The following is a 19332-nucleotide window of genomic DNA, read 5'->3' as shown; positions in this document are numbered from 1 at the left end:
ATTCTCCAGCTTGCTGTGTGGGCCCTTCCCCCACCCACATCGGGCTCCCACAGGAAAGGTGAAGCCTGCACAGACCTGAGTGGCATCTCCACGGGACTCCCTGGACTTCAGCTCAGCCACATTTCCTGCCCACAGGAAGGCAGGGGGACCCCTGAGGCATATTAAGACCCAGGCCCTGGAGCCAAGCCCACTGACACTCTCTACTAGCTACAAACCAGTGTCACCCCAGTGTCAAGAGGAAGGCCTTCCCCAGCCAAAGAGGAAATGCCACAAGTGACAGAGTGCCTTGCTGATGCATCTTTGCCCCCAGCTTGCTCAGGGCCCAGAAGGAGGTGCCCACAGCCCACCTCTGCCCACCCAGGCCTGTCCCCACTGTCCCTGTCCTGGCTTCCTGAGCCCCCTCCCAGCAGGGCTCTCTAAGCCTTCTGTCTGCACAAGCCTGGTCCATCCTTTGGTGCTGGTTCCTGTGGCCTCCTCCACTGAGGCCCCTGTAGCTGTGAGCACAGCTGCGTCTGTCCATCCCACACCTTGTTACCCAATACACCTAGTGCCAGACTGTGCTGATGTGTGGAGATATGGCAGAGCCAGCCCTGCCCTCCCACAGTTCAGAGGAGAAAACAGACATAACCAGGCAGAACAACTAGGGCAGGAGTAGCTGAGGTGCTTCTGGGAAGCTCAGCATTGTGGGAACTTGGGAGGTCAGGGAAGGCTTCCTGGAGGAGGTGCTGGAAACTCGCTACCCTTTGGGCCTGAATCCTGACCCAGAGATTCTTACTTTGTGCCTCCGTAGAGCCTGTCCCTTTAGGAAGTCTTTTTTTAAAAATTAATTAATTAATATTTATTTTTGGCTGCGTTGGGTCTTCGTTGCTGCGTGCGGGCTTTCTCTAGTTGCGGCGAGCGGGGGCTACTCTTTGTTGCGGTGCACGGGCTCCTCATTGCAGTGGCTTCTCTTGTTGTGGAGCATGGGCTCTAGGCACGCGGGCTTCGGTAGTTGTGGCACACAGGCTCAGTAGTTGTGGCTTGCAGGCTCTAGAGCACAGGCTCAGTAGTTGTGGTGCACGGGCTGAGTTGCTCCGCAGAATGTGGGATCTTCCCGGACCAGGGCTCAAACCCTTGTTCCCTGCATTGGCAGGCGGATTCTTAACCACTGCGCCGCAAGGGAAGTCCCCCTTTAGGAAGTCTTGAGGCTCCTGAGGACAGGACTGAGCCTGGCCCTCTAGGGCCTCCTGCAGAGCTGAGTGCAGTGAAGTCCTGTTCATCATAATGATGACTGTCACCCTGATCATCTACTGCATCCAAGCCCTCCCTGAGGCCAGCGACACCTCATGTGTACCTGTCACCATTCACAACGTGCTTGACGTGTCCTCCTCAGATGAGGGTACCTGGCACAGAGATGGTGAGCAGCCTGCTAAGGTCACAGAGGGGCTCTGGGTTGGGCTGGGGCCCTCACCACCGTATTTCCCTTGCCTAGCCCATGACCAACGTCCAAAGGTATACTCCACAGGGCCCACCACGCCCCGGGAGGAACAGAGTAGCTCTTGGTGTGGAAGGGGCTCTGGTCCCCAACTCCTCGCCCTATCTGACCCCATGAGTGGAGCAGTAGGGTCCTGCCTTCTGGCCTCCAGCCCCTACTCAGAGGGCCCTGCCCCCTTGGTATTCGAGACAAATACTCCCATCCATCAGTCCAGGCCTGATGGCTTGTGGGCCCAAGAGGGGAGATTCTAAAATAAAGCCTGGCAGCTGCCCATCGGGGGAAACGGGAGACCAGCTTTTCCTCCCTTCTAGCGTGGAACAGTGTGGTGGGGGCCTGGTGGGACTCCCTGTAGAGCCACAGCCTCCACTCGCTGGGCAGGGTACCACCTCTGGCTGTTAGAAGGGCTGTCCAGAGCTATCCCTACTCCCGCTGGGCCTGGCTCCCCCTCCTCCTCAGGGCAAAAGCACTGAATGCTTCCCAGCACTGAATGCTGGGAAGGCTATGAGGCTGGGGGACCTGGGGGCAGGGTGGGAAAGTCAATCCCCCTCACTTCACATTGCTGAGACCCTCCTGCCACCCCCACCTGTCTTTTTTGCATGTTTTGTCCTCTGCCCACCTGTTCCTGCAGTGACTGCTTGGGTGGGCCCTAGCCCCATAATCCAGCTTCAGGAACCATAGGCCTCTCTTCTCCCAGATGGCTCCCAGGTCTTGCCTCCAATCCTGGCCCCTCCTGAGCTCCTGGATACCTTTCTGGGGTAACCCTTAGGCCCACCGGAGCTTATAACACCCCCTCTTAGAATGAGCCCCTCCACCCTGTGACCACTGCCCCTACATCCCACCCTTAGTGTCCTTCACACCACCTTACTGATCATCCCCAGCCCAGGCTCCTGCGTCCTCTCTTGCTCTTCGTCATCCTTCTCCACACAGCAGCTGCAGCCTTCAAAATGTGGATCTGAGCACATGGCCATCCCCCTCCTCCCCAAACCCCTAAACCTTTGGCAGCTCCCTATGGCTCTGCATAGAAAAGGCAAAGCGTTCTTAAGGCCCCCGGAGCCCCCCTGTGCCCAACTCCTGCCCCTCCCTTTCCATCCTGGGTCCTCCTCTCGGCCTAAACCACAAACACCCCCACCCAAGCCTGACCCCCTGATGGATCCTGATTCACAAGCTGGCAGTGCCCTTCTGCAGAGGACGTTACTGTGTGACACACATGGTTAACAACACTTGTCACTCCTGTTAACGGAGCACTGACCATGCGAGCTCGGCACCAGGCCTGGAATGGAGTGTGGGAGCCCAGGGAACATCCCCTGGGGCTGCATCTTGAGGGGTGAGTCTCAGGTAGTCACTGCATACCCCTTTTCCTTGCCCAGTGGCCCATCACCTTTCCAGGGATCCCAGACCCTTCTCAGAGTGGGCCTGGAGCCATTGTCATTTCATGGACGATGAGGCTGGGACACACGTGGGAACAACCGGATCAGGTCCCTTGCCACAGAAAAGCCACACGGTTGATAGGGTTGCAAACACCAAACTGACACTAGCTGAAGTCTCCAAACTGGGCCATGGCCTTGAGAGGCTGTCCTCTCCAGCCCCTACCTCCCCCGCTGGCCAGCGGATGCCAGCTCCTTCACCCTTCAGGACTTAGGTCTGACCCTGGGATTCACAGGCCTCAGGAACACGGGGGCTGATGGCCCCTCACGCTCGCTAGCCTAGTGGCCAAGATGAGGGAGACCAGGGAGGGAGGGCCCCAGCCCCCAGCCTCCTTGAACTCATGGAGTCCCACGGGCTCAAAGGCCCGGGTCAGCCCGCTGACTCGTGAATAACGGAGTTGCAATAGCCACAGCGAAAGGATTACTTTTAATCCTCAGTAATGATCAAGCCATCATTATTTTTTCGGTGTTACAGATCAATCAGTCCATCCCCAGGCACCGGACGTGTGGAAACTGCTAAATCCACAGGCCTGGTGGTGCGGAAGGAAGGGGTGAGGCAGCCGAACGGGGGGTGGATGGGGCAGGTTGTGGCTGCACGTGGTCCCTCAGGCCTGAGGGTGAGAGGGAAGAGGACGGGAATACACATGACACGCACGAGGGGCCCCAGGTGGGGATCAGAGCTTGGACCCTGGAGCCTTGGGTTCAGACCCCAGCTTCCCCCTCCAGCTCTCAATTTCCTGCCTATAAATTAGAAGTAGTAACCTTACCCACGCAGAGGGTAGTTAGGTTCTTGGCAGCCCCCTTGCTCCAACTGCCAGTAGCTGTCCATAAAGCCCAGTCCCCTGGCGTTTCACTTGTTGGCCCTAAGCACACAAGCCTCTTGCCCACCTCTGGGCCTTCCTGTCATCCACTCTTTCTGCTTGGGAGGTGCTCCCCATCATCTCAGTCAGTCCTATCAGACTGTCACCTCTTCTGGAAGCCTCCTTTTGCCCTTGTCCTGTCCATGGGCTCCCCTCCCCTCTGCCAGGCACTCAGACTTGTGCTCCTGTCTTCACAGAGCCCACAACAGTCAGGCCTGCTCGGGGCTGGCTGGGAGACTGCTCACAGCCCTGCCTCTGCCTCTGCCCTGCCCCGAGGTTCATCCTCCTTGTGATTCCCTCCCACCTCCCCCAAGTCCTCCTGATGGCCTGGGGGAGACAGGATGGGGAAGGACACTGAGATCCAGAAGTAAAAGGAGAACCTACAAAGACTCCCAGCAGGGCAGGGGCAGCGGTGAGAACATGGCTCGCTTCATCTCAGGGCTCCTGCCTGTCTGGGGGAGATGTGCTATGTTCCCATCCCTGACCCTGAATACCTGTTCCCTGGGACCAGCTCCCTGCTCGGGCTCTGGGCTCTGCTCTCAGAGCCACCTGCAGTCTCTAGCTCTCCTGCTACCAGGCCCCTGCACATTCCGCTCCCTCCTTGTGTACTCCTGCCCAGACTCCTCCAGCCTGTTTCATTCCCTCACCCTTCAGGCGTTAGCTTAGACCCCCCATTCTCCTCCTAACCACTCCCTGACCCATGCCAGGCACCCATCTCTCCCCATCATGGAACTTAGAGAACCCTCTGCTTTTCCCCTTCAGCTGAGCTTGGTGGGCACTGTATCTGGCAGCTGTCAAGTTTACAGTAACCTGACCCCTGGCACGTAGTAGGTACACAATGAACATCTGATAAATCAAAGTCAGAATGTCTCTGAACCTGGGTAAAGGCTTGAATCTGGACCTGCCTGGTCAGCTGTGTGACCCTAGGTGTGTGGTTTAACCTCTCTGAGACTCTTTTTCTTCATCACATCCTGGAGGGTGAGGGCTGCCTATGAAGGTGATGCTACTACGAAGTTGCTGATGGTGGCTTGCCTGGCCTGCGATGTCTCCATCATGGCCAAGGCATTGGAGGGAACTGTGGTGAGACTGCAGAGCAGGGCTGCTCACGGCTAAGTCAATTACGATAACAGCGGGCATTTCAGAGGCAATTATCAGAGAGTTTCACTTAACAATCAATTTTCCTCAGCTCCGGAAACTGTTCTTACGGGAAAGGGCAAGAAAGAGGACTGGGCTGTGGACAAAGCTCCCCTGGGGGAGCAGCCCCCTCTACAGACACCTTTGAATTTCACTAAGTTCAAAGTCTCTCAATTGCTCTGGAGCTGAGATAGACCATGACCTAAGATAAGGGACCTGAGGCCATGGTGGCTGCCCCTCAGAGGCCAACACCTGGAGGATAAGGCCCCCCCCCGGAGGAGCAGGGCTTGGGCCTGGTGGGTTGGAGCCCTCAGGTTTCTCCACTCCATCCTCTTTGAGGTCCCACTCCTCCCCCCAGGTTGGTGACCCCACTTCTCCTTGGCCTCCTCCCTTCATCCCCCTCACCTGGAGCCTCCCCCCCACCCAGCGCTGGCCTAGCCTGAAAGGGTCTGGGGAGTAACTGCCCATCAAACAGGATTTGTTTTGTGCAGCCCAGAGGGAAAGATTGAATGAGTTTTTTGGTCTTAATTGGTTATAGCTACTTTCTCTTCCAAGAGGTTATGAGAGGCTTAGGATAAAAGGCCCTGAACCTATGAGGCACAGGATATTGAGATATGTGCCAATGGGGGCTGAGCCTGGCAGAAGCTGTGATGGGGGCTCTGAGGTAGAGGTTGGGGGCAGCAAGCCCAGAGTAAAGTTGCAGCACCAAGTAGGTGCCCCAAGAACACCGCCAGAGGGTTGCAAAGAAGGTAATGATGACAGGATGATACCAGACACTGCCCCTGTAATTACCCTGAGCTGACTGGTGCAGTTAATCCAACGGCAGGTGGAAGACTGTACCTCTTCCTCACCCTCCCCACCCCACCCCTAGCAAGACACCTGAGAGGTGGATTCTTTTTTTTTTTTTTTTTTTTTTTGCAGTACGCAGGCCTCTCACTGCTGTGGCCTCTCCCATTGCGGAGCACAGGCTCCGCACGCGCAGGCTCAGCGGCCATGGCTCACGGGCCCAGCCGCTCCGCGGCATGTGGGATCCTCCCAGACTGGGGCACGAGCCCATGTCCCCTGCATCGGCAGGCGGACTCTCAACCACTGCGCCACCAGGGAAGCCCGAGAGGTGGATTCTTTTGTTCCCTGTTCTGTAAGGGGACTGAGCATTAGTACCACTGCCCCAGGCCCCTGGTGAGGAAGTGGTGGAGGGGGCATCAGTAGGCCTACCAGCAGTGTTGGATGCCGAATGTCCCAGGGAAGGATGAGGTCTGGCCGGGTGGGACATGGCTGGTTGGGCTCAGGTGTTCCTTACCTGCTTCCCAGAGTGGTTCCTTTGCCCTTTCCCCAGGAGAGGGGATGAGTAACTGGACTCTCAGATGCTGCTCTGAACCCATCCCCCCCATCCTTGGTGTCACTGGACCCAGCCCCTGGGAAGGGGTAAGCACCAGGGTGCCCAGAAGCCCCTGCCCAGCACAGCACTGCCACCCCTGCCACCCTGCTTCCCTCCCCACCTGTGGGCCCTGTATTAACTCTGTATTGTGTACTGATAGATACTAAATGCAGATTTCCAATTTTCAGAGCTGTTAGGGTCTAATGAGTAAATAATATACATATTTCAAACTGTCTAAAAAACATATCTGCATAATCAAAATATCCACATAATAATGAAGGAAGATGCAGTTCAGCAAGGCAGGCACTGGAGCCCTAGGGCTGACAATAGGGCAAGATGCACAGGTAAGTGAGGAGTCCTGGCCCTGTGGGTCCATTCTTCCTGCCACCTCAGCCTGAATGGGTGTTTGTCTGTCTGTCTATGGCCTTCTTCAAGCAGGTACACCCATACTCAGGGACCAGGAGAATCCTAACTTGGCCCTGTTCTTGCACAACTTGTGCCTGGGGAAGGCGCATGTGTGGGCAGACGGTGCCTGCTATGTGAGCGATGGGTATCCTGATGACTCTGACTGCTCAGAGCTTTATGGGCACAACCTCACACCACAACCTTCTGAAGGCGGTCCTGTCCTGATGCCTATTTTGCTGGGTTCTGAGGGGTGAAGAGAAGTGCACCAGTGTGGGCAGAGCAGGCTGACAGGACCCATGACTTATGCATGGCAGGTGATGAAGAGGTTGGTGGCTTTGCCTTCCTGTCAAATGTGCTGCCGACACTGGCACCTCCTGGGCAGCACCAGCACTCAGCCTTCTGGTGAGCCCTCCCGCCTTCTCCACCCCTTCTCTCCAAAGGCTCTTCTTTCACCCCCTTCCTGCATCCATCCACACCGGACACACCTGGCTTCTGTCCCACAACACATCTAACCCACGCTTTCTGTATTAACCGTGCTTCCAGCTTAAAGATGAAACAACCACCGGAACAGATGAAAAACAAACAAACACACGAAACCCAGAACAAAATTCTAGCAACCGAAACTGCAGGGAAAACAACAAACACTCCTAGCTGCAAAGGGCACCTGGTGGAGGGGGCAGCCATCACGTGAGGCCCACGCTGTTGTTGGCAGCGACAGGCTCCCTGACCTTTTCCCTCACCAGCCACACGTGTTCTCCACGAGTTGATAAAAAAATTAGTAAAATGGATTTTTTTCTGGAAAAAAAAAAAAAGGTCAGAATACATGTAACAGGGAAAAACTCATTCGAGTTGTTCCCCTCTGGAAGGGGCACCCATCTCTCCAGCCCCGGGCCTGGGCTTGCTCACTCCCTGTGGGCACCCTGGCCTTGGTTATCAATTCCTGTGTCCCCTCGGTCCCCGCCTGCAAGGGGCAGCCTGTGTTTTAATTTCCCAGGAAAAATATGAAGAAGTGAGGGGTGGCTTGTGATGAAGATGGAGATGCAGCTGGGGAACCTGGTGTCCAGAGGCTTGAATTTCAGACCAGACAGAATCATTCTGCTCACCCAAGGACAGTTGCTAGCTTATATTTTGCCATGGGAGGACATTTAAAAAACCCACTCTGTCCTATTACTGGTATGTAACCCCAAAATGGACATTTTCACATCAGGAAAAGGAAAGTCACGCGCTCTGAGATGCTCCTTCCCAGGGAGGAAAGGAGGTGAAGACACACTCAGGCGATGACAGAAATTCCACTGGCTTCAATGGACACTTCAGCTTTCAACGGGAACCATGGTCAATACAAAAACGTGTGAACAGGGCAAGGGGTGAGGAAAGGGGCTCTGGAGGCTGGGCAGAACATTCGCAGGAGCCAGCCTGAATTTACAGAGCAGTTCTCAGGAAGTCCACTCTCAGGAGATTTCAACTCTGGCATCAGGCTGCTTCAGGAGGGGATGCATGTGGCCATGCACGAACTCATGCTGAGGGCAGCAGGACAGGCCCGGCTCTTGGGGCCCTGCCCTGCCGGGTCACTGCTGCTGCTCCTAGGTCCCCCATTGGGCACCTTTGAGAGGTTCCTTGATGAGAGATAAGCCAGTAAGTCCACGTACCGCATCAGGTCCGTGTTTGGGCTGTGGCCCCGGAGCCCTGCCATATGGAGGCACCTTGGCCTTGAGGAGCCCGAGCCAAGGGCTGGGCCGTGTGGACTCCAAGGCTGCTGGGACTCCTTCCAAGGCACTGCCCTGCTCAGCACAGTCCCTCAGGGTCAGAAGCCGCCAATCCAGCGGGCACCTCCTCAGTTCCCAGCATGAAAACTGCACATCTCCACAGTGAACCAGTCCCTGGTGAACCAGGTGAAATTTCTCATAAATTTGCCAGTTTTTTCAGTCTTCCTCCCTCTTTGGTGTAATTCACCAAAGTTTCTTTCACCCTTTTAAAAAACACACAGAGAGCATCACGTGAAGGTATCAGGCCCAGGGCTGTTGGCCACTCTTGAGATAGAGGAGCAGGCAACACGTCATTTGTCTAAGTGTACCACGGAACACGTCCTTTCCCCTCATCAGGCCACGTTCTAGAGACACGTGTGGGCATGGGTGTGTGTGTGCCTGTGTGTGACAATGCCCCTGCCACTTGGGAGACCCGAGCTCCTAGGGCTTGGTGACAGGCCCAACATGTACTTTGGGAAGCAATAACCTCTTCTCTCTGGACCTCAGCTTCTCAAGTCCATAATAGGGACCAGAAGCCCACCTGGCCCTCCCAGGGCTGTGGAGATGTGAATAAGGTATGGACAGAAGACAGGATGTAGACTCACCTGCGAAATTGGAGATACAGTCCCAGGGAGTGGGTTGCCCCTTCCCTCCCCTCAGCTTCACCCCAGGGGCCTACTGACTGCTCCCCTTAACCTCAGCTTTTCTCTTGGGCCTTCTGACCTTGGCTTGACCTCTTCCCCTCTGAAGCTCATACCAATTGACTGTCGCTCTCTTCAGCACCACCTTTGTCCACTGGCTCCCAGCACCCTGGCCTGGACTTCAGCCCAGCCCTGCCCTGCCCCAGGAAGGGACCAAGGTTCCATTTCAGTGTCCTACTCAACCAACCCCACCCAAGCTGGGCTGTCACTTCCCTAAGGTCACCCCTTAGAAGCTGCTCCCCTCCAAAGCCCCCTATTCCTGTGCCCCCTTTCTCCCTTCCAGACCAGACCTCTCCAGAACACCCCCCTCCCCTGCTCCAACCCAACTTCAGACTCCCACCCAAGCTGCTTGGCATGAGCTCATCTGCCCCAGGCCCTCATACCTTCAGGCCTCCCACACAGACCCCTGTGTCCCCAACCAGTGCTTCCTAGATGGCCTGACCACTCTTCCCTTTCCTGTTGCCATCCTTTACAGGGCCCTGTGTGGCCTGGTCCCGCCAAACTCGTCACCCCCACCAGGCTGACCTTGAACTCTGCCCACCTGCCATGCTGAGGTTCCCTACACTTATTTGTGCTGTGCCCTGAACCTGGACTGCCCTTCCTGCCCCCTCCCCTGGCAGCTCCACCTCATCCGTTAGGAGTCAGTGCCCATCTACCTCTTCCAGGAAGCCTGGTGCCCTTGCCAGGCTGGGTTTCCAGAATCCCCTGTGGTGTCTCCATCACTGTTGCGTCTGACTCCCTCCCAGATGCGGTCTCTTGAGGGCAGGGACTTGATTCTTGGATTGGTGTGGCCCCAGAGCTGGGCACAGGCTTCTACCATGGCCAGTGGGGTGGGGGGCTGGATCAGGAGGTGCCCTTAGGGACCTGCCGTCTTGGAGGCCCTGGATTTCCCTGGGATGGAGACTCCTAGACCAGGCCAGAAGCAGCACTGACAGAGCACAGGGATCCAAGGTGGTGCAGAGATAAAAGTGAGGGCAGGGTGAGGCTGAGTCTAAGTATGGATCACACTGGGCACGCCATGTAGAGGGGCCAAGGGGTTGCCTCAGGAGTCTGAAATGCTGACATTTGCTCTCTGAGACTCCGACTCCACTCTGGACCTCATGAAAATGTTATCTACCAGTCCCACCCAGCTGCTGCCAAGTCAGTGATGAGGTGGTATTGAAGCAGAAGCCATAGGGGCCCTGCTGGAGTAAGAGGCTAGGGGGTGATGGACATGGGCCCCTCATCTGGCCAGGTCAGCCAGGAGTTGGGTCCCTGGGGAGTTCAACACCCCCTGCCTGGGCCCTAGACAAGTGCGTTCTCCTGATGTGCTCCAACATTGTCCTCCAGGAAGCCTTCTCAGATGCCTCTATGCCCCACCATGCGAGGGTGGTAGTTCCAATGAGAAGGCTTTGATGTGACCTTCCTTCTTTCCTGTCAACAAATGTTTATTAAGCACCTACTGTGTGCCTGGCCTGTGTTGGGCATGAGTAGGTCCGTGAGCAGTGCAGACACGGCCCTGCTCTCATGCGGTATACCATCAGTAGGGTCTTCCCTATCTTCCCACTACAATTCAGTCTCACTGTCCTGAGCACAGAACTTGATAGAGGCTTCTGCAGGAAGAGCTGCCTGGGGTGGCAACTTCACTGGCAGAATTTAAGGGTGCTAGGAGGCCTTCTTGCTATGAAATGTATTTCCACCTGAGAGCCTGAGCACCCCCCACCAACTAGAACAGCAGAGCCTGAGCCCCTGCCTGTGAGGACAGCAGAGCCCAAGCCCTTGCCCAGCTGCCATGCTCCCTTCCCTTGATGTTATTTTTATACTTTTTCCTAAAACACAGCCTGAGCGGGCCCTTCTCAACTCTATTAACATTAGGAATCTAATCAGTAATCAGGCAGCTCATAATTTTCTGATTAGCTCTGATTAGGCCCAACCTCGGGGGGAGAGGCAGTGGGACAGTGAGGAGGGAGGCGGGCCCACAGGGGCACGGGGATGTGCCTGAGGGGGCACTGGCAGGGCTGGAGGTGGAGGGCAGAGGGAAAGAGCCCCTGGTCCCACTGTCATTTGTCCTGGGGGAGGGTATGGGGTGAAGTCTTGGGTTGCACTGGGTCAGAGAGGTTGCAGGGGCCAGAGAGCAAGGGCAGCAGGGAAGGGGCCCCTGGCTCACCTTGCAGCAGGGACCCCAGGGCAGTTGGGCTGGGATTTTCAGCACCTTGGACAGATTGGGAGGGATGGGCAGGCAGCCTGCAGGACTGGGTTTGGGCAACCACTTGGGTCCCACCCTGCCTAGGCCCCCATGGGTCCCACTCTAGGAACGATCCCAGGCATTGCCCTTAAGTGATGGTGACAGTGACAGGATGGGTCTTCTCAGCGGGCTGCAACATGTGACCTTGACATGGAGAACTGTCGCTGAGCACACCATAGGCAGGGCCTGGCTTGATGATCATCACCTTCAATGTGGAGACAATGAGGCTGGGGCCCCTACTGCACAGTGGGGGAGCCAATGCCCGGAGGGACTGCCCAGGTGATGGTGCCAGTTAGGGGCAGAGCCTGGACCTGTACTGAGGCATCCCAAGCCAGGGCCAGGCCTCCCTTTTGCCTGAGGCCTGTTTGTCACCTTTGCAGTACATACCCAGATGGAACCGTGGTGCTGGCCAAACCAGACCCATGGCCATCCCTTGCTGACTATGAAGTCCCTCATCCACTGGACTTTCCCACAGGCCCAGATTTCTTGGTGCTACACCCTGGAGCTCTGTCAGGTCAGGGTGAGAGTGGCCTTGCCCCTGGCCCTGGTCTGGATCACAGGTCACCACCTGTTGTTTAATGCAACAATCCAGGTGACCTCTGATGAAATGCACGAGCCTATTGGAGGAGGCGTGTACAGCTAATGTCATGCAAATTGGCACGGAGGCAATCAGCCTGACTCTAAAAGCTGCCCTACAGGCCGCAGGCTGGCTCATTGTCTTTTCTGTCAATTTGCATCTCATTACCCAGAAGGCTGTGCTCACTGGAGGTTAAAAGAAAAGGAGAATCAAGCAAGCCCCACTGCGTCCTGCCTCCAGCTAGGGCACAGCCCACATGTGGGACAGGGCTGCCTGGTGGACTCTCCCACGAGACATACTCCACAGGAAGCCTTGACAGCCTTGTCAACCCCATCACCACCACCACCATTACCTCTGCCCCCACCACAGTGTTTCTCTCAGCACTACCATCACCATTACCTCCATCGTCACCACTGATCCCCACTTAACCACCATCAACATTCCCATGACTACCGCCAACATTCCTCATCACCACTGCCAACATTATTCCATCATCACCACCACTGCGAGCCCTATCACTGTTGCCAACATTATTTTTATCACCCTGGCACCACTCCCATCACCATTACCACTGTCATCCCCAGTGGGACTCCCATCACCAATCAGCAGTGTTACTCCCATCACTGTCACCACCATCACCAGTAGCTCCACCATCGCTACCTTCATCGCCATCATCACAGTCACCAACACCATTACTGTCACTTCTACTACCATCACCATCTACCACTGACTCCACTATCAACATCACCTCCACCACCACCACAACCGTCACTAGTGTGGCCATTACTCCACTGTGGTACCTCCGCTAGCATCTCACATCTCCTTGTGATCACCACCACCACCACCTGCCCCATCACCTCTGCACCCCTGAGGAGAGTCTGATGAATGGGCAGAGACTACTCACTCTTTACCTTTCTCTGCCCATCACCCTCTAGCACCATCGGAAGGCTAGGGAACCTGTAAACAAAGGATTCAGTGATCAGAGACCTCATAAATCAACCAACCAAATCTGGCCTGGACACTGGTGCTTATAACTGGGTGTCTCAGGAAGGAAGCCCTCACGGCCAGAGGGTGGGATGGGGGTGCACACCCTCTGTGGCAGAGCTCCTGGGAGGTGGGGCTTACTTTACTCCACTGATCAGCGGCCACAGTGCCCCATGGGGCGGAGCCAGGAGCTTTGTGTGTGACATGGGCGACTGATGCTAGTCCCCCTCTGAACCTTGACTACTTTGTCTCTAAAATGAGGCTTCTAATAGTCCTGACCTCACAAGGCTGTGCGAGGATGAAGGCAAACAATAAGAGAATGTTGAGTATCTAGGACCCACTCAAAACGTCACATAAAACCTGTGGGAGAGGAGTGTGGTTAGATCAAACTGGGAGGGCTTCCTGTAAGAGGGAACAGCAGGCCAAATTTGAAGGACAAGGCCAGACAGAGAAGAGGAGGAAGGGGATTCCAAATGGGAGCCTCAGCAGCACGCAGGCCTTTGCTCCTCCTGAGCCTCCTTCCGTCCAAGGGTGGTCTCAGTGTGGCTGAGCCTCTTCCACAGGACATGGTGATACACACCTTGCTTCACACGTATGTTCCATTTAAGCCCTATGAAGCCCAGTCATCATTCCCATTACACCAAGGCTGAGAGATGAAGCCAAACCAAGGGGAAGTAGGGGCTCCCCCACAGAGGTCACCTGGAAGAATGGGAATTAGAGCCACATCTTTCCACTCGGGCTGCCATTCTGCTGGGTGTGGACGCCTGAGACTCCAGCCCATCGCTGCCCACCACCTTTGGTGGTACCAGCATGGGCACCACCTGGGACACAAAGCTGGGCACTGGTTGGTCCGGGGGCGAGGCTGAGGGCCTGGGCAGAGGCGACAGGCAGACAAAGGCCTGGAGGCGGAGGGTGGGGTGGGCACAGCCTGGCTGCCAGGTGGAAACGTCCAGGGTAAAAGCTGCTCTGAATACTGGCTGCATCCCGCTGCTCCAATCAGCCTCGACACTTGGTTATTACGAGGAGTAAAGGCGGCCGGAGGGACAGCTGGAGCCTTGGCGACAACATTTAAGGCGTTTGTCAGAGCTGTGGGATACGGGCTGCCAGGTGCTAATGGCTTCTGCTCGCTGCTGCCAAGTGAGAGGAGGGCGGGCAGGTAGAGGCGGCCTTGCTCCTGCCCAGGTCCCGTGCCCACTCCACACTGCGCGGCTGCTCCACAACAGGTAGGGCCCACCTGGGCCTTACAGATGCCTAGCAATGGCCATACAGCCACGGCGCCAGCTGGGGAGCGTGGGGCAACAGCCATGTAGCACGTGCCTGCCTATTTGGGGCATCTCTGCCTCCACACCTGTATTCAGGCTGCAGCCTCTCTCCCCTGGGACAAGGGTCTGGGAGTCTGTTCTCTACCATGCCACCTCCCAGGAAGTAAGCCCTGAATCCCAGCTGGCTAAGGCCACCTCAGCCCCTTATCTTTTCAGCCCTTTGGGTTGGACTTTGTATGGGAGAGACCCTTCTAGTGATGGACCCACAGTGGACTCAGATCTATCCTGATTGGGTGATTTCAGCTCTCCAGGCCTCAGTTTTCCCCCTTGTGAAATGGGAAAATGGCACCATCCAGCATCACTGCATCAGTGAGAAAACAGGAGAATGCTGAGTGCTGGCCACATGGAGCCCGGTGGCACTTGGGCTTATTAGGAAGGGCCAGTAAGAGAGTCAGATGTCACCGGGAAAGGGGGAGTGTGGACCTGGGGCTGCCTCAAGAAGGGAGTAGCTCCTAGAGGGGGGCCAGAGCAAACTGCAGGGAAGGGCCAGGAGTTTTCCAGGGAGGAGAAACCCATGGCCAGGTGAGCAGGTGGGGCTTTGAGTGTTCCTGAAATATAAACGGTTGGCAGGGAATTCCTGCACCTGGAAATGCACTTGTAGGACCTGTGCTTCACATGGACCTGTTGTCATGGCCACACCACTGAGCACTCATCGTGCCCCAGCACTGTTCATGAACCCCTACAAAGCAGGTCCCATTCCAAACCCATTTTTCAGATGAGGAAACTGAGGCTCAGAGGGGGTTACTCAGTTTGTCTGTAGTCACGGCTCTTTGAGGGTAGCGTGGGGGCTTGTCGCTGAGACTGTGTAACTAAACCTCCCTCCCCCACTCATCGATTCACCCACGAGACATCCTCAGCACCCTCTGAGACCCTGAACCCCCTCTGAGGAGGAAGGGAGCCTTTGGCTGGCTGTGGATCACAGAGCATGGGACGGGGGAACACTGTGGGTCTGGGTGAGAGATCCAGGGGGCAGGAGGACACCTGGGTGGGCCTGAGCTCATCCTCAGCTTCACAGAATGACCTTGCACTTGTCATACTGGGTGGCCTTGGAGTTCTTGCCCCTTTCCCAGGGCATAGGCTGAGGCCGGAGAAGATAGGAGGGGTACCTGAAGAAGGTGGGGAGTTGTGTGTCCTTGAGGTCACTTAGTGAGCTCTGGCCCCCAGCAGCCCTCTTCCACCTGTGGTCAGCCTCTGGCATGGTTGCCGAGCACAGCCTGTGACCCTCATGGCATCAGGGCAGGAGTGCTGCTGTGGGTTTATGTTCATCATTGTTGAGCTTAGTGATCCTCTGGGGGCAGCTGTGCTTGGCTCTGCCTAGATCTGAGGCTGTTGCTTGAGCTAAGGGCCTGGAGAGGGAGAAGGCCAGGGCCAGTCCATCCCCCAAAGGAGCAGACTCTGAGTCCTGGGCTGGCTGGATTGGCCCCAGGGCCATCCTTTCATGCCCATCAGGGCAGAACCTCCACGAGCCATCCTCATCCCACTTCACAGGTGGGATCAAAGCTCAGCAAGAGGTGGGACTCCCCTAGGGTGGGGGTGAGCAGTGAGGCTAAGTGTAGAACTTGCTCACCATCCTCGGGTCTGTTTCCCTTCCCTGAATGCAGAGCCAGGCACTCTCTGGGGCTGGGGAGTCTTTGTGTCCTAGTGCCAGCCCAGCCTCACCAAGGTATTCAAGGCCTCCAGGCCACCTGATTCCCAGACTCCTGCTGGCCCACTCTCGGGTCCTGGCCATGGGGGCTTTCCCTCCCCAGCATTTTGGAGACTGATGTCATTCCCCTGCCCTGCCCCCAGCCCAGAGCCTCCTAGTACTCTCCTACAAGAAAAGGGGGGGGGGCAAGTGGGACTCCTGTGACTGAGGACTCTTGGGCCTCTGCTGAGGGAGGTCTGCCAAGCAGGAGGACTGAAGGGGAGAAGAGGCTTCAGTAGCTGGTGGGAGAAGAGGCCTCTTCCATTTGACTTTGTGGTCAACACCTTTGTAATCCTGGGGGTGGAGGGCTTGGAATTAGAGAAGGAGGATTGTGTGCATTTGCACTTGAATGTACACACACGAGTACCTGCATGAGCATGTGAACACAAGTGCAGACATAAAAAATAAAAAAATCCCATGTATGTGAAAACGTGCACATGAGCATGGGAACACGTAAGTATATGCATGCATGCATGCAAACGTGTTCAGGCCCATTTGCACACGGTAGGTGGGTCCTCACCTTCATGTCCTGAGCTCACCTCCTAAGGCACAGGTGGGGCAGGGCTGCTTCCTGCTGTAGCTGGGTGTGAGGTAGCTCACTGAGCCCATGGCTCCTGGACCCACAGGCCCTACTGCCTGCCATGCACGCCTGGCCAAACAGGCCCTCGGCTTCATTTTGCCACCTGCCTCCTTCACCCCTAGTGATCTGCTCCTCAAATATGCCCTCAATTTGTCCATTAGTTTACCTTCCTCCCATCCCTCACCCCACCTGTGATCACTTTGTTTTGTGTTATCTTACCCCAACTAACGCCACAGTATGGAATAAACAAAAAGGAGAGGCCCAGGGCCCCTCCTCTTTCTTCTTTCAGCAACCATGTTCATGGCCTGTGCCTGCGCCAGAGACACAGGCTGAATGAGACTCAGCCTCATTCTCACAGAGTTCACAGTGGAGGGAGGGGCTTCCACTTGTCTCCATGCTCACCCTGCCCCCACCCGGCACTCAAGGTACAGCCAATACTAGGCTAGACACATACTTGGAGCAAGGAAATCCTGTGCACCAGTCCCACACCAACTGCCCACCAGGTGCTCTTGTGACCACAGTGATCACTTATGGGGGCCTACAGTCCACTTGTGACCAACACAACCATGGGGGATGAGGCTGGTGCTACTGGTCCATTTTCCAGAAGAAGGAAGCTCAGAACAATGTGGTCGAGTACTCCACGGCCACAGAACTGGCAGGAGGTGGGACCAGGACACACACCTAGGTCTATTCAGATGCTGAGCCCAGGCCTAAAGCAAGGTAGCCTGTGTGGGCCACACCTGTGCGACCAGTGATCCCAGCACTGTCAGCAGCTCCTGCCTGTAATCCCTGGCAAGGAACAGATGGGGATCTGAGGTCTGGGGAGGAGGGACATGCTCAGGACTGGAGCCCAGGTGCCAGCTCCCAGACCCTGCTCCTAGTAAAGGTGGGAGGAGCTGAGGGGCACATCGTGAAAGTCTCCCCCAAACACCAATCCACGGGAAGCAAGACTTGGCTTCTGTGGGGAGTTGATCTAAATGTCTCATCTCTTGTGGTTAGAACACAAAGCACTGGGTCTCCCTTTTTCCTTTGGCTATCAGGAGGCTCAACTAGAAACAAGCACCTGGTCCTGAGGTTGTATATCTTAGCTCTTTTGTCTCATCCTTATTATTCATATTCTATGTTTTAAAAACCCTGTGGTTTGGTGAAGCGCTGCTCAATACTTTGCCGAATGAAGTGGGAAGTAAACTAAATTAAACTGTCCTCCTCACCCCACCCATTCTCTACTCTTCCAGGAAGCAGCTAGACCCATGGGAAGGAAAACTGTCCAGGGGTCAGGAGGCCTCAGGGCTCTGTGGGGTGTCACACACTCCCCAGTTTGTTTCCCCCTTCCTGGACCCCTGTCTTCCCCTCCCCCACCCCACAAGCCAAGGAGGGTGAGTGGCTCTGTGAGGCTAGACCGCCTGACGGGGGGCGGCAGGTCCCTGCTCTGAGCCACTGCCCTGCCAACGGGCAGGCCAGCATCTGGCTGGCAGGCACAGCCGTCTCCCTGGCAAACGAGATGCTTTTTACTGAGATAACGAATCGCTCCATTTAGATCCAAATTACCAATTTGGACCAATTACCCCTTTTCTATCACATTTCACCAGATAAAAATCCCCTTTTGCCCGCAGACTGGGCCCTGCCCCTCCTTTCTCCCAAAGCCACAGCCAGGCCACATTCAACAGCACCAGAAGGGCTGGCAGTTGCATGGTCCTTCCATGGCCACATTTTTCTTTTCTTCCTTTCTTTTTTTGGGGGGTGTGGCGAGGTGGGAGGAATGGGAAGTTTCATGCAGCTGCCACTCTGAGGAGTGGGAATTTTTATTTTATTTTTTTAGCTCATTCTTTGAAATAAGGATGCAGTATGGGATCAATTTTTTTTTTTTTTTTTCTTTTTGCGGTACACGGGCCTCTCACTGTTGTGGCCTCTCCCGTTGCGGAGCACAGGCTCCGGATGCGCAGGCCCAGCGGCCATGGCTCACGGGCCCAGCTGCTCCGCGGCATATGGGATCCTCCCAGACCGGGGCACGAACCCGTATCCCCTGCATCGGCAGGCGGACTCTCAACCACTGCGCCACCAGGGAGGCCCTGGGATCAATTTTTGATGACAGTGAAGTAAAAGGGGAAAATGGTAGCAATTTTCTCTTCTGAACATGCCCTATTTAATGGAAGGATGTCACGGTGGAGTTTTATCCAGAGGAGAGAGAGGGCCTGGTTCCCAGGGACACATGGTCAATCAGAGATGCATGGCAGGATCTCAGCCTGGGTGTGGCTGGGCACGCCCCCCCCCCATTAGGGTGGCTGCCAGGGTCCAGGACTTAAGGTGGGGAGAGACTGAGGCCACAGGCCTCCCTGTCATCTTCTGGGGTCCAGCTGCGGTGACCATCTCCCCTGACCCAGCACCAGGGTGGACCCTCCCTGCCTTGTGCTCTGCTGGTCTTGGCTTGCATCACAATTCTAGAGCTGGGACCCCAGGGAATCCAGTGTTAATCAGGGTTATAAAATCCTGCCCAGCTGCTGCTGCTGCCTTCATGTTAACCTAGGGGAGCTGAGCTTCAGTTAGCCTGGAACTCGGGGTGGGTGGAGAATAGGGGTGGAAGCAGAGAGGGGGAGGGTGTCGGACACCCAAGGATGAGGAAAATAAAGTGCTGCATCCTGAGCTGGCTAGGACTGGGGGCAGTCAGGGCACCCAGCCTCTTGTCTTGGGCTCAGGAAGGGGTAAGGAAGGGGGCAGAGGTGGGGGCTTTCTCACTGGGGGTGCTTCTCAGGGGATACTGCCAGAGGAGTTGTCCCCTCCCAGCGTCAGAGGTGAACTGGAGGCAGACACGGGCTGTGTGGAGTCAGGAGGCCTTGAGACCTAGT

At 56.0% G+C, this 19332-nt stretch overlaps 1 protein-coding gene across 3 annotated transcripts in view; it reads right to left on the bottom strand.

The window, feature by feature from the left end:
* Nucleotides 1-19332, bottom strand: part of CACNA2D2 (calcium voltage-gated channel auxiliary subunit alpha2delta 2) — a gene marked incomplete at its 5' end in the record, with an annotated part of 137123 nt that overhangs the window by 31855 nt on the left and 85936 nt on the right. The gene's annotated exons all lie outside the window — the stretch shown is intronic.

Source organism: Mesoplodon bidens (assembly GCF_964165515.1).
Source record: "Mesoplodon bidens genome assembly, chromosome: 10".
NCBI lineage: Eukaryota > Metazoa > Chordata > Mammalia > Artiodactyla > Ziphiidae > Mesoplodon > Mesoplodon bidens.
The sequence above is the reverse complement of the archived record's forward strand: the minus strand, read 5'-3'. Positions and strand labels throughout refer to the sequence as shown.